The following is a 12,044-nucleotide window of genomic DNA, read 5'->3' on the forward strand; positions in this document are numbered from 1 at the left end:
GACCAGGACGGATTCACCTGCCCTCAGACAACTTCTGCCCTGAGACCAGAGGAGACAGTTGACTCCCTTTTGTCCAACTACTTTGCCCTGAGAACAAAAAAATAGGACTTCTGCCCTGAGACCAGGAGGTATTCACCTGCCCTCAGACAACTTCTGCCCTGAGACCAGGAGCGATTCACCTGCCCTCAGACAACTTCTGCCCTGAGACCAGGAGCGATTCACCTGCCCTCAGACAACTTCTGCCCTGAGACCAGGAGAGATTCACCTGCCCTCAGACAGCTTCTGCCCTGAGACCAGAAGAGACAGTTGACTCCCTTTTGTCCAACCACTTTGCCCTGAGAACAGAAAAATAGGACTTCTGCCCTGAGACCAGGATGGATTCACCTGCCCTCAGACAAAATTGTGGGAAACAATGGTCTCTGCCCTGGGACCAGATGAGACTACACAAACATGATGAAAATCCTACAAATCAACTTCTGCCCTGAGACCAGGAGAGATTCACCTGCCCTCAGACAACTTCTGCCCTGAGACCAGGAGAGATTCACCTGCCCTCAGACAACTTCTGCCCTGAGACCAGGAGGGATTCACCTGCCCTCAGACAACTTCTGCCCTGAGACCAGGAGAGATTCACCTGCCCTCAGACAGCTTCTGCCCTGAGACCAGAAGAGTCAGTTGACTCCCTTTTGTCCAACTACTTTGCCTTAAGAACAGAAAAATAGGACTTCTGCCCTGAGACCATGAGGGATTCACCTGCCCTCAGACAAAATTGTGGGAAACAATGGTCTCTGCCCTGAGACCAGGAGAGATTCACCTGCCCTCAGACAGCTTCTGCCCTGAGACCAGAAGAGTCAGTTGACTCCCTTTTGTCCAACTACTTTGCCCTGAGAACAGAAAAATAGGACTTCTGCCCTGAGACCAGGAGGGATTCACCTGCCCTCAGACAAAATTGTGGGAAACAATGGTCTCTGCCCTGAGACCAGGAGAGATTCACCTGCCCTCAGACAGCTTCTGCCCTGAGACCAGAAGAGTCAGTTGACTCCCTTTTGTCCAACTACTTTGCCCTGAGAACAGAAAAATAGGACTTCTGCCCTGAGACCAGAAAAATAGGACTTCTGCCCTGAGACCAGGAGCGATTCACCTGCCCTCAGACAACTTCTGCCCTGAGACCAGGAGAGATTCACCTGCCCTCAGACAACTTCTGCCCTGAAACCAGGAGGGATTCACCTGCCCTCAGACAACTTCTGCCCTGAGACCAGGAGGGATTCACCTGCCCTCAGACAACTTCTGCCCTGAGACCAGAAGAGACAGTTGACTCCCTTTTGTCCAACCACTTTGCCCTGAGAACAGAAAAATAGGACTTCTGCCCTGAGACCAGGATGGATTCACCTGCCCTCAAACAAAATTGTGGGAAACAATGGTCTCTGCCCTGGGACCAGATGAGACTAGACACACATGATGAAAATCCTACAAATCAACTTCTGCCCTGAGACCAGGAGAGATTCACCTGCCCTCAGACAACTTCTGCCCTGAGACCAGAAGAGTCAGTTGACTCCCTTTTGTCCAACTACTTTGCCCTGAGAACAGAAAAATAGGACTTCTGCCCTGAGACCAGGAGAGATTCACCTGCCCTCAGACAACTTCTGCCCTGAGACCAGAAGAGACAGTTGACTCCCTTTTGTCCAACTACTTTGCCCTGAGAACATAAAAATAGGACTTCTGCCCTGAGACCAGAAAAATAGGACTTCTGCCCTGAGGCCAGGAGGGATTCACCTGCCCTCAGACAAAATTGTGGAAAACAATGGTCTCTGCCCTGAGACCAGGAGAGATTCACCTGCCCTCAGACAGCTTCTGCCCTGAGACCAGAAGAGTCAGTTGACTCCCTTTTGTCCAACTACTTTGCCCTGAGAACAGAAAAATAGGACTTCTGCCCTGAAACCAGAAAAATAGGACTTCTGCCCTGAGACCAGGAGGGATTCACCTGCCCTCAGACAACTTCTGCTCTGAGACCAGGAGAGATTCACCTGCCCTCAGACAACTTCTGCCCTGAGACCAGAGGAGACAGTTGACTCCCTTTTGTCCAACTACTTTGCCCTGAGAACAGAAAAATAGGACTTCTGCCCTGAGACCAGGAGATATTCACCTGCCCTCAGACAACTTCTGCCCTGAGACCAGGAGCGATTCACCTGCCCTCAGACAACTTCTGCCCTGAGACCAGGAGAGATTCACCTGACCTCAGACAACTTCTGCCCTGAGACCAGAAAAATAGGACTTCTGCCCTGAGACCAGGAGAGATTCACCTGCCCTCAGACAACTTCTGCCCTGAGACCAGGAGGGATTCACCTGCCCTCAAACAACTTCTGCCTGGAGAGCAGGAGAGATTCACCTGCCCTCAGACAGCGTCTGCCCTGAGACCAGAAGAGACAGTTGACTCCCTTTTGTCCAACTACTTTGCCCTGAGAACAGAAAAATAGGACTTCTGCCCTGAGACCAGAAAAATAGGACTTCTGCCCTGAGACCAGGAGGGATTCACCTGCCCTCAGACAAAATTGTGGGAAACAACGGTCTCTGCCCTGTGACCAGATGAGACTAAACAACCATGAGGAAAATCCTACAAATCAACTTCTGCCCTGAGACCAGGAGAGATTCACCTGCCCTCAGACAACTTCTGGCCTGAGACCAGGAGAGATTCACCTGCCCTCAGACAACTTCTGCCCTGAGACCAGGAGAGATTCACCTGCCCTCAGACATCTTCTGCCCTGAGACCAGGAGAGATTCACCTGCCCTCAGACAACTTCTGCCCTGAGACCAGGAGAGATTCAGCTGCCCTCAGACAACTTCTGCCCTGAGACCAGGAGAGATTCACCTGCCCTCAGACAACTTCTGCCCTGAGACCAGGAGGGATTCACCTGCCCTCAGACAACTTCTGCCCTGAGACCAGGAGAGATTCACCTGCCCTCAGACAACTTCTGCCCTGAGACCAGGAGAGATTCACCTGCCCTCAGACAGCTTCTGCCCTGAGACCTGAAGAGTCAGTTGACTCCCTTTTGTCCAACTACTTTGCCCTGAGAACAGAAAAATAGGACTTCTGCCCTGAGACCAGAAAAATAGGACTTCTGCCCTGAGACCAGGAGGGATTCACCTGCCCTCAGACAAAATTGTGGGAAACAATGGTCTCTGCCCTGGGACCAGATGAGACTAGACAAACATGAGGAAAATACTACAAATCAACTTCTGCCCTGAGACCAGGAGAGATTCACCTGCCCTCAGACAACTTCTGCCCTGAGACCAGGAGAGATTCACCTGCCCTCAGACAACTTCTGCCCTGAGACCAGGACGGATTCACCTGCCCTCAGACAACTTCTGCCCTGAGACCAGAGGAGACAGTTGACTCCCTTTTGTCCAACTACTTTGCCCTGAGAACAAAAAAATAGGACTTCTGCCCTGAGACCAGGAGGTATTCACCTGCCCTCAGACAACTTCTGCCCTGAGACCAGGAGCGATTCACCTGCCCTCAGACAACTTCTGCCCTGAGACCAGGAGCGATTCACCTGCCCTCAGACAACTTCTGCCCTGAGACCAGGAGAGATTCACCTGCCCTCAGACAGCTTCTGCCCTGAGACCAGAAGAGACAGTTGACTCCCTTTTGTCCAACCACTTTGCCCTGAGAACAGAAAAATAGGACTTCTGCCCTGAGACCAGGATGGATTCACCTGCCCTCAGACAAAATTGTGGGAAACAATGGTCTCTGCCCTGGGACCAGATGAGACTACACAAACATGATGAAAATCCTACAAATCAACTTCTGCCCTGAGACCAGGAGAGATTCACCTGCCCTCAGACAACTTCTGCCCTGAGACCAGGAGAGATTCACCTGCCCTCAGACAACTTCTGCCCTGAGACCAGGAGGGATTCACCTGCCCTCAGACAACTTCTGCCCTGAGACCAGGAGAGATTCACCTGCCCTCAGACAGCTTCTGCCCTGAGACCAGAAGAGTCAGTTGACTCCCTTTTGTCCAACTACTTTGCCTTAAGAACAGAAAAATAGGACTTCTGCCCTGAGACCATGAGGGATTCACCTGCCCTCAGACAAAATTGTGGGAAACAATGGTCTCTGCCCTGAGACCAGGAGAGATTCACCTGCCCTCAGACAGCTTCTGCCCTGAGACCAGAAGAGTCAGTTGACTCCCTTTTGTCCAACTACTTTGCCCTGAGAACAGAAAAATAGGACTTCTGCCCTGAGACCAGGAGGGATTCACCTGCCCTCAGACAAAATTGTGGGAAACAATGGTCTCTGCCCTGAGACCAGGAGAGATTCACCTGCCCTCAGACAGCTTCTGCCCTGAGACCAGAAGAGTCAGTTGACTCCCTTTTGTCCAACTACTTTGCCCTGAGAACAGAAAAATAGGACTTCTGCCCTGAGACCAGAAAAATAGGACTTCTGCCCTGAGACCAGGAGCGATTCACCTGCCCTCAGACAACTTCTGCCCTGAGACCAGGAGAGATTCACCTGCCCTCAGACAACTTCTGCCCTGAAACCAGGAGGGATTCACCTGCCCTCAGACAACTTCTGCCCTGAGACCAGGAGGGATTCACCTGCCCTCAGACAACTTCTGCCCTGAGACCAGAAGAGACAGTTGACTCCCTTTTGTCCAACCACTTTGCCCTGAGAACAGAAAAATAGGACTTCTGCCCTGAGACCAGGATGGATTCACCTGCCCTCAAACAAAATTGTGGGAAACAATGGTCTCTGCCCTGGGACCAGATGAGACTAGACACACATGATGAAAATCCTACAAATCAACTTCTGCCCTGAGACCAGGAGAGATTCACCTGCCCTCAGACAACTTCTGCCCTGAGACCAGAAGAGTCAGTTGACTCCCTTTTGTCCAACTACTTTGCCCTGAGAACAGAAAAATAGGACTTCTGCCCTGAGACCAGGAGAGATTCACCTGCCCTCAGACAACTTCTGCCCTGAGACCAGAAGAGACAGTTGACTCCCTTTTGTCCAACTACTTTGCCCTGAGAACATAAAAATAGGACTTCTGCCCTGAGACCAGAAAAATAGGACTTCTGCCCTGAGGCCAGGAGGGATTCACCTGCCCTCAGACAAAATTGTGGAAAACAATGGTCTCTGCCCTGAGACCAGGAGAGATTCACCTGCCCTCAGACAGCTTCTGCCCTGAGACCAGAAGAGTCAGTTGACTCCCTTTTGTCCAACTACTTTGCCCTGAGAACAGAAAAATAGGACTTCTGCCCTGAAACCAGAAAAATAGGACTTCTGCCCTGAGACCAGGAGGGATTCACCTGCCCTCAGACAACTTCTGCTCTGAGACCAGGAGAGATTCACCTGCCCTCAGACAACTTCTGCCCTGAGACCAGAGGAGACAGTTGACTCCCTTTTGTCCAACTACTTTGCCCTGAGAACAGAAAAATAGGACTTCTGCCCTGAGACCAGGAGATATTCACCTGCCCTCAGACAACTTCTGCCCTGAGACCAGGAGCGATTCACCTGCCCTCAGACAACTTCTGCCCTGAGACCAGGAGAGATTCACCTGACCTCAGACAACTTCTGCCCTGAGACCAGAAAAATAGGACTTCTGCCCTGAGACCAGGAGGGATTCACCTGCCCTCAGACAAAATTGTGGAAAACAATGGTCTCTGCCCTGGGACCAGATGAGACTAAACAACCATGAGGAAAATCCTACAAATCAACTTCTGCCCTGAGACCAGGAGGGATTCACCTGCCCTCAGACAAAATTGTGGGAAACAATGGTCTCTGCCCTGGGACCAGATGAGACTAGACAAACATGAGGAAAATACTACAAATCAACTTCTGCCCTGAGACCAGGAGAGATTCACCTGCCCTCAGACAACTTCTGCCCTGAGACCAGGAGAGATTCACCTGCCCTCAGACAACTTCTGCCCTGAGACCAGGACGGATTCACCTGCCCTCAGACAACTTCTGCCCTGAGACCAGAGGAGACAGTTGACTCCCTTTTGTCCAACTACTTTGCCCTGAGAACAAAAAAATAGGACTTCTGCCCTGAGACCAGGAGGTATTCACCTGCCCTCAGACAACTTCTGCCCTGAGACCAGGAGCGATTCACCTGCCCTCAGACAACTTCTGCCCTGAGACCAGGAGCGATTCACCTGCCCTCAGACAACTTCTGCCCTGAGACCAGGAGAGATTCACCTGCCCTCAGACAGCTTCTGCCCTGAGACCAGAAGAGACAGTTGACTCCCTTTTGTCCAACCACTTTGCCCTGAGAACAGAAAAATAGGACTTCTGCCCTGAGACCAGGATGGATTCACCTGCCCTCAGACAAAATTGTGGGAAACAATGGTCTCTGCCCTGGGACCAGATGAGACTACACAAACATGATGAAAATCCTACAAATCAACTTCTGCCCTGAGACCAGGAGAGATTCACCTGCCCTCAGACAACTTCTGCCCTGAGACCAGGAGAGATTCACCTGCCCTCAGACAACTTCTGCCCTGAGACCAGGAGGGATTCACCTGCCCTCAGACAACTTCTGCCCTGAGACCAGGAGAGATTCACCTGCCCTCAGACAGCTTCTGCCCTGAGACCAGAAGAGTCAGTTGACTCCCTTTTGTCCAACTACTTTGCCTTAAGAACAGAAAAATAGGACTTCTGCCCTGAGACCATGAGGGATTCACCTGCCCTCAGACAAAATTGTGGGAAACAATGGTCTCTGCCCTGAGACCAGGAGAGATTCACCTGCCCTCAGACAGCTTCTGCCCTGAGACCAGAAGAGTCAGTTGACTCCCTTTTGTCCAACTACTTTGCCCTGAGAACAGAAAAATAGGACTTCTGCCCTGAGACCAGGAGGGATTCACCTGCCCTCAGACAAAATTGTGGGAAACAATGGTCTCTGCCCTGAGACCAGGAGAGATTCACCTGCCCTCAGACAGCTTCTGCCCTGAGACCAGAAGAGTCAGTTGACTCCCTTTTGTCCAACTACTTTGCCCTGAGAACAGAAAAATAGGACTTCTGCCCTGAGACCAGAAAAATAGGACTTCTGCCCTGAGACCAGGAGCGATTCACCTGCCCTCAGACAACTTCTGCCCTGAGACCAGGAGAGATTCACCTGCCCTCAGACAACTTCTGCCCTGAAACCAGGAGGGATTCACCTGCCCTCAGACAACTTCTGCCCTGAGACCAGGAGGGATTCACCTGCCCTCAGACAACTTCTGCCCTGAGACCAGAAGAGACAGTTGACTCCCTTTTGTCCAACCACTTTGCCCTGAGAACAGAAAAATAGGACTTCTGCCCTGAGACCAGGATGGATTCACCTGCCCTCAAACAAAATTGTGGGAAACAATGGTCTCTGCCCTGGGACCAGATGAGACTAGACACACATGATGAAAATCCTACAAATCAACTTCTGCCCTGAGACCAGGAGAGATTCACCTGCCCTCAGACAACTTCTGCCCTGAGACCAGAAGAGTCAGTTGACTCCCTTTTGTCCAACTACTTTGCCCTGAGAACAGAAAAATAGGACTTCTGCCCTGAGACCAGGAGAGATTCACCTGCCCTCAGACAACTTCTGCCCTGAGACCAGAAGAGACAGTTGACTCCCTTTTGTCCAACTACTTTGCCCTGAGAACATAAAAATAGGACTTCTGCCCTGAGACCAGAAAAATAGGACTTCTGCCCTGAGGCCAGGAGGGATTCACCTGCCCTCAGACAAAATTGTGGAAAACAATGGTCTCTGCCCTGAGACCAGGAGAGATTCACCTGCCCTCAGACAGCTTCTGCCCTGAGACCAGAAGAGTCAGTTGACTCCCTTTTGTCCAACTACTTTGCCCTGAGAACAGAAAAATAGGACTTCTGCCCTGAAACCAGAAAAATAGGACTTCTGCCCTGAGACCAGGAGGGATTCACCTGCCCTCAGACAACTTCTGCTCTGAGACCAGGAGAGATTCACCTGCCCTCAGACAACTTCTGCCCTGAGACCAGAGGAGACAGTTGACTCCCTTTTGTCCAACTACTTTGCCCTGAGAACAGAAAAATAGGACTTCTGCCCTGAGACCAGGAGATATTCACCTGCCCTCAGACAACTTCTGCCCTGAGACCAGGAGCGATTCACCTGCCCTCAGACAACTTCTGCCCTGAGACCAGGAGAGATTCACCTGACCTCAGACAACTTCTGCCCTGAGACCAGAAAAATAGGACTTCTGCCCTGAGACCAGGAGGGATTCACCTGCCCTCAAACAACTTCTGCCTGGAGAGCAGGAGAGATTCACCTGCCCTCAGACAGCGTCTGCCCTGAGACCAGAAGAGACAGTTGACTCCCTTTTGTCCAACTACTTTGCCCTGAGAACAGAAAAATAGGACTTCTGCCCTGAGACCAGAAAAATAGGACTTCTGCCCTGAGACCAGGAGGGATTCACCTGCCCTCAGACAAAATTGTGGGAAACAACGGTCTCTGCCCTGTGACCAGATGAGACTAAACAACCATGAGGAAAATCCTACAAATCAACTTCTGCCCTGAGACCAGGAGAGATTCACCTGCCCTCAGACAACTTCTGGCCTGAGACCAGGAGAGATTCACCTGCCCTCAGACAACTTCTGCCCTGAGACCAGGAGAGATTCACCTGCCCTCAGACATCTTCTGCCCTGAGACCAGGAGAGATTCACCTGCCCTCAGACAACTTCTGCCCTGAGACCAGGAGAGATTCAGCTGCCCTCAGACAACTTCTGCCCTGAGACCAGGAGAGATTCACCTGCCCTCAGACAACTTCTGCCCTGAGACCAGGAGGGATTCACCTGCCCTCAGACAACTTCTGCCCTGAGACCAGGAGAGATTCACCTGCCCTCAGACAACTTCTGCCCTGAGACCAGGAGAGATTCACCTGCCCTCAGACAGCTTCTGCCCTGAGACCTGAAGAGTCAGTTGACTCCCTTTTGTCCAACTACTTTGCCCTGAGAACAGAAAAATAGGACTTCTGCCCTGAGACCAGAAAAATAGGACTTCTGCCCTGAGACCAGGAGGGATTCACCTGCCCTCAGACAAAATTGTGGGAAACAATGGTCTCTGCCCTGGGACCAGATGAGACTAGACAAACATGAGGAAAATACTACAAATCAACTTCTGCCCTGAGACCAGGAGAGATTCACCTGCCCTCAGACAACTTCTGCCCTGAGACCAGGAGAGATTCACCTGCCCTCAGACAACTTCTGCCCTGAGACCAGGACGGATTCACCTGCCCTCAGACAACTTCTGCCCTGAGACCAGAGGAGACAGTTGACTCCCTTTTGTCCAACTACTTTGCCCTGAGAACAAAAAAATAGGACTTCTGCCCTGAGACCAGGAGGTATTCACCTGCCCTCAGACAACTTCTGCCCTGAGACCAGGAGCGATTCACCTGCCCTCAGACAACTTCTGCCCTGAGACCAGGAGCGATTCACCTGCCCTCAGACAACTTCTGCCCTGAGACCAGGAGAGATTCACCTGCCCTCAGACAGCTTCTGCCCTGAGACCAGAAGAGACAGTTGACTCCCTTTTGTCCAACCACTTTGCCCTGAGAACAGAAAAATAGGACTTCTGCCCTGAGACCAGGATGGATTCACCTGCCCTCAGACAAAATTGTGGGAAACAATGGTCTCTGCCCTGGGACCAGATGAGACTACACAAACATGATGAAAATCCTACAAATCAACTTCTGCCCTGAGACCAGGAGAGATTCACCTGCCCTCAGACAACTTCTGCCCTGAGACCAGGAGAGATTCACCTGCCCTCAGACAACTTCTGCCCTGAGACCAGGAGGGATTCACCTGCCCTCAGACAACTTCTGCCCTGAGACCAGGAGAGATTCACCTGCCCTCAGACAGCTTCTGCCCTGAGACCAGAAGAGTCAGTTGACTCCCTTTTGTCCAACTACTTTGCCTTAAGAACAGAAAAATAGGACTTCTGCCCTGAGACCATGAGGGATTCACCTGCCCTCAGACAAAATTGTGGGAAACAATGGTCTCTGCCCTGAGACCAGGAGAGATTCACCTGCCCTCAGACAGCTTCTGCCCTGAGACCAGAAGAGTCAGTTGACTCCCTTTTGTCCAACTACTTTGCCCTGAGAACAGAAAAATAGGACTTCTGCCCTGAGACCAGGAGGGATTCACCTGCCCTCAGACAAAATTGTGGGAAACAATGGTCTCTGCCCTGAGACCAGGAGAGATTCACCTGCCCTCAGACAGCTTCTGCCCTGAGACCAGAAGAGTCAGTTGACTCCCTTTTGTCCAACTACTTTGCCCTGAGAACAGAAAAATAGGACTTCTGCCCTGAGACCAGAAAAATAGGACTTCTGCCCTGAGACCAGGAGCGATTCACCTGCCCTCAGACAACTTCTGCCCTGAGACCAGGAGAGATTCACCTGCCCTCAGACAACTTCTGCCCTGAAACCAGGAGGGATTCACCTGCCCTCAGACAACTTCTGCCCTGAGACCAGGAGGGATTCACCTGCCCTCAGACAACTTCTGCCCTGAGACCAGAAGAGACAGTTGACTCCCTTTTGTCCAACCACTTTGCCCTGAGAACAGAAAAATAGGACTTCTGCCCTGAGACCAGGATGGATTCACCTGCCCTCAAACAAAATTGTGGGAAACAATGGTCTCTGCCCTGGGACCAGATGAGACTAGACACACATGATGAAAATCCTACAAATCAACTTCTGCCCTGAGACCAGGAGAGATTCACCTGCCCTCAGACAACTTCTGCCCTGAGACCAGAAGAGTCAGTTGACTCCCTTTTGTCCAACTACTTTGCCCTGAGAACAGAAAAATAGGACTTCTGCCCTGAGACCAGGAGAGATTCACCTGCCCTCAGACAACTTCTGCCCTGAGACCAGAAGAGACAGTTGACTCCCTTTTGTCCAACTACTTTGCCCTGAGAACATAAAAATAGGACTTCTGCCCTGAGACCAGAAAAATAGGACTTCTGCCCTGAGGCCAGGAGGGATTCACCTGCCCTCAGACAAAATTGTGGAAAACAATGGTCTCTGCCCTGAGACCAGGAGAGATTCACCTGCCCTCAGACAGCTTCTGCCCTGAGACCAGAAGAGTCAGTTGACTCCCTTTTGTCCAACTACTTTGCCCTGAGAACAGAAAAATAGGACTTCTGCCCTGAAACCAGAAAAATAGGACTTCTGCCCTGAGACCAGGAGGGATTCACCTGCCCTCAGACAACTTCTGCCCTGAGACCAGAGGAGACAGTTGACTCCCTTTTGTCCAACTACTTTGCCCTGAGAACAGAAAAATAGGACTTCTGCCCTGAGACCAGGAGATATTCACCTGCCCTCAGACAACTTCTGCCCTGAGACCAGGAGCGATTCACCTGCCCTCAGACAACTTCTGCCCTGAGACCAGGAGAGATTCACCTGACCTCAGACAACTTCTGCCCTGAGACCAGAAAAATAGGACTTCTGCCCTGAGACCAGGAGGGATTCACCTGCCCTCAGACAAAATTGTGGAAAACAATGGTCTCTGCCCTGGGACCAGATGAGACTAAACAACCATGAGGAAAATCCTACAAATCAACTTCTGCCCTGAGACCAGGAGGGATTCACCTGCCCTCAGACAACTTCTGCCCTTAGACCAGGAGAGATTCACCTGCCCTCAGACAACTTCTGCCCTGAGACCAGGAGGGATTCACCTGCCCTCAGACAACTTCTGCCCTGAGACCAGAGGAGACAGTTGACTCCCTTTTGTCCAACTACTTTGCCCTGAGAACAGAAAAATAGGACTTCTGCCCTGAGACCAGGAGGTATTCACCTGCCCTCAGACAACTTCTGCCCTGAGACCAGGAGCGATTCACCTGCCCTCAGACAACTTCTGCCCTGAGACCAGGAGAGATTCACCTGACCTCAGACAACTTCTGCCCTGAGACCAGAAAAATAGGACTTCTGCCCTGAGACCAGGAGGGATTCACCTGCCCTCAGACAAAATTGTGGAAAACAATGGTCTCTGCCCTGGGACCAGATGAGACTAAACAACCATGAGGAAAATCCTACAAATCAACTTCTGCCCT

The sequence above is a fragment of the Pagrus pagrus genome (genome assembly GCF_965226575.1).
Source record: "Pagrus pagrus genome assembly, chromosome: 17".
Lineage (NCBI taxonomy): Eukaryota > Metazoa > Chordata > Actinopteri > Spariformes > Sparidae > Pagrus > Pagrus pagrus.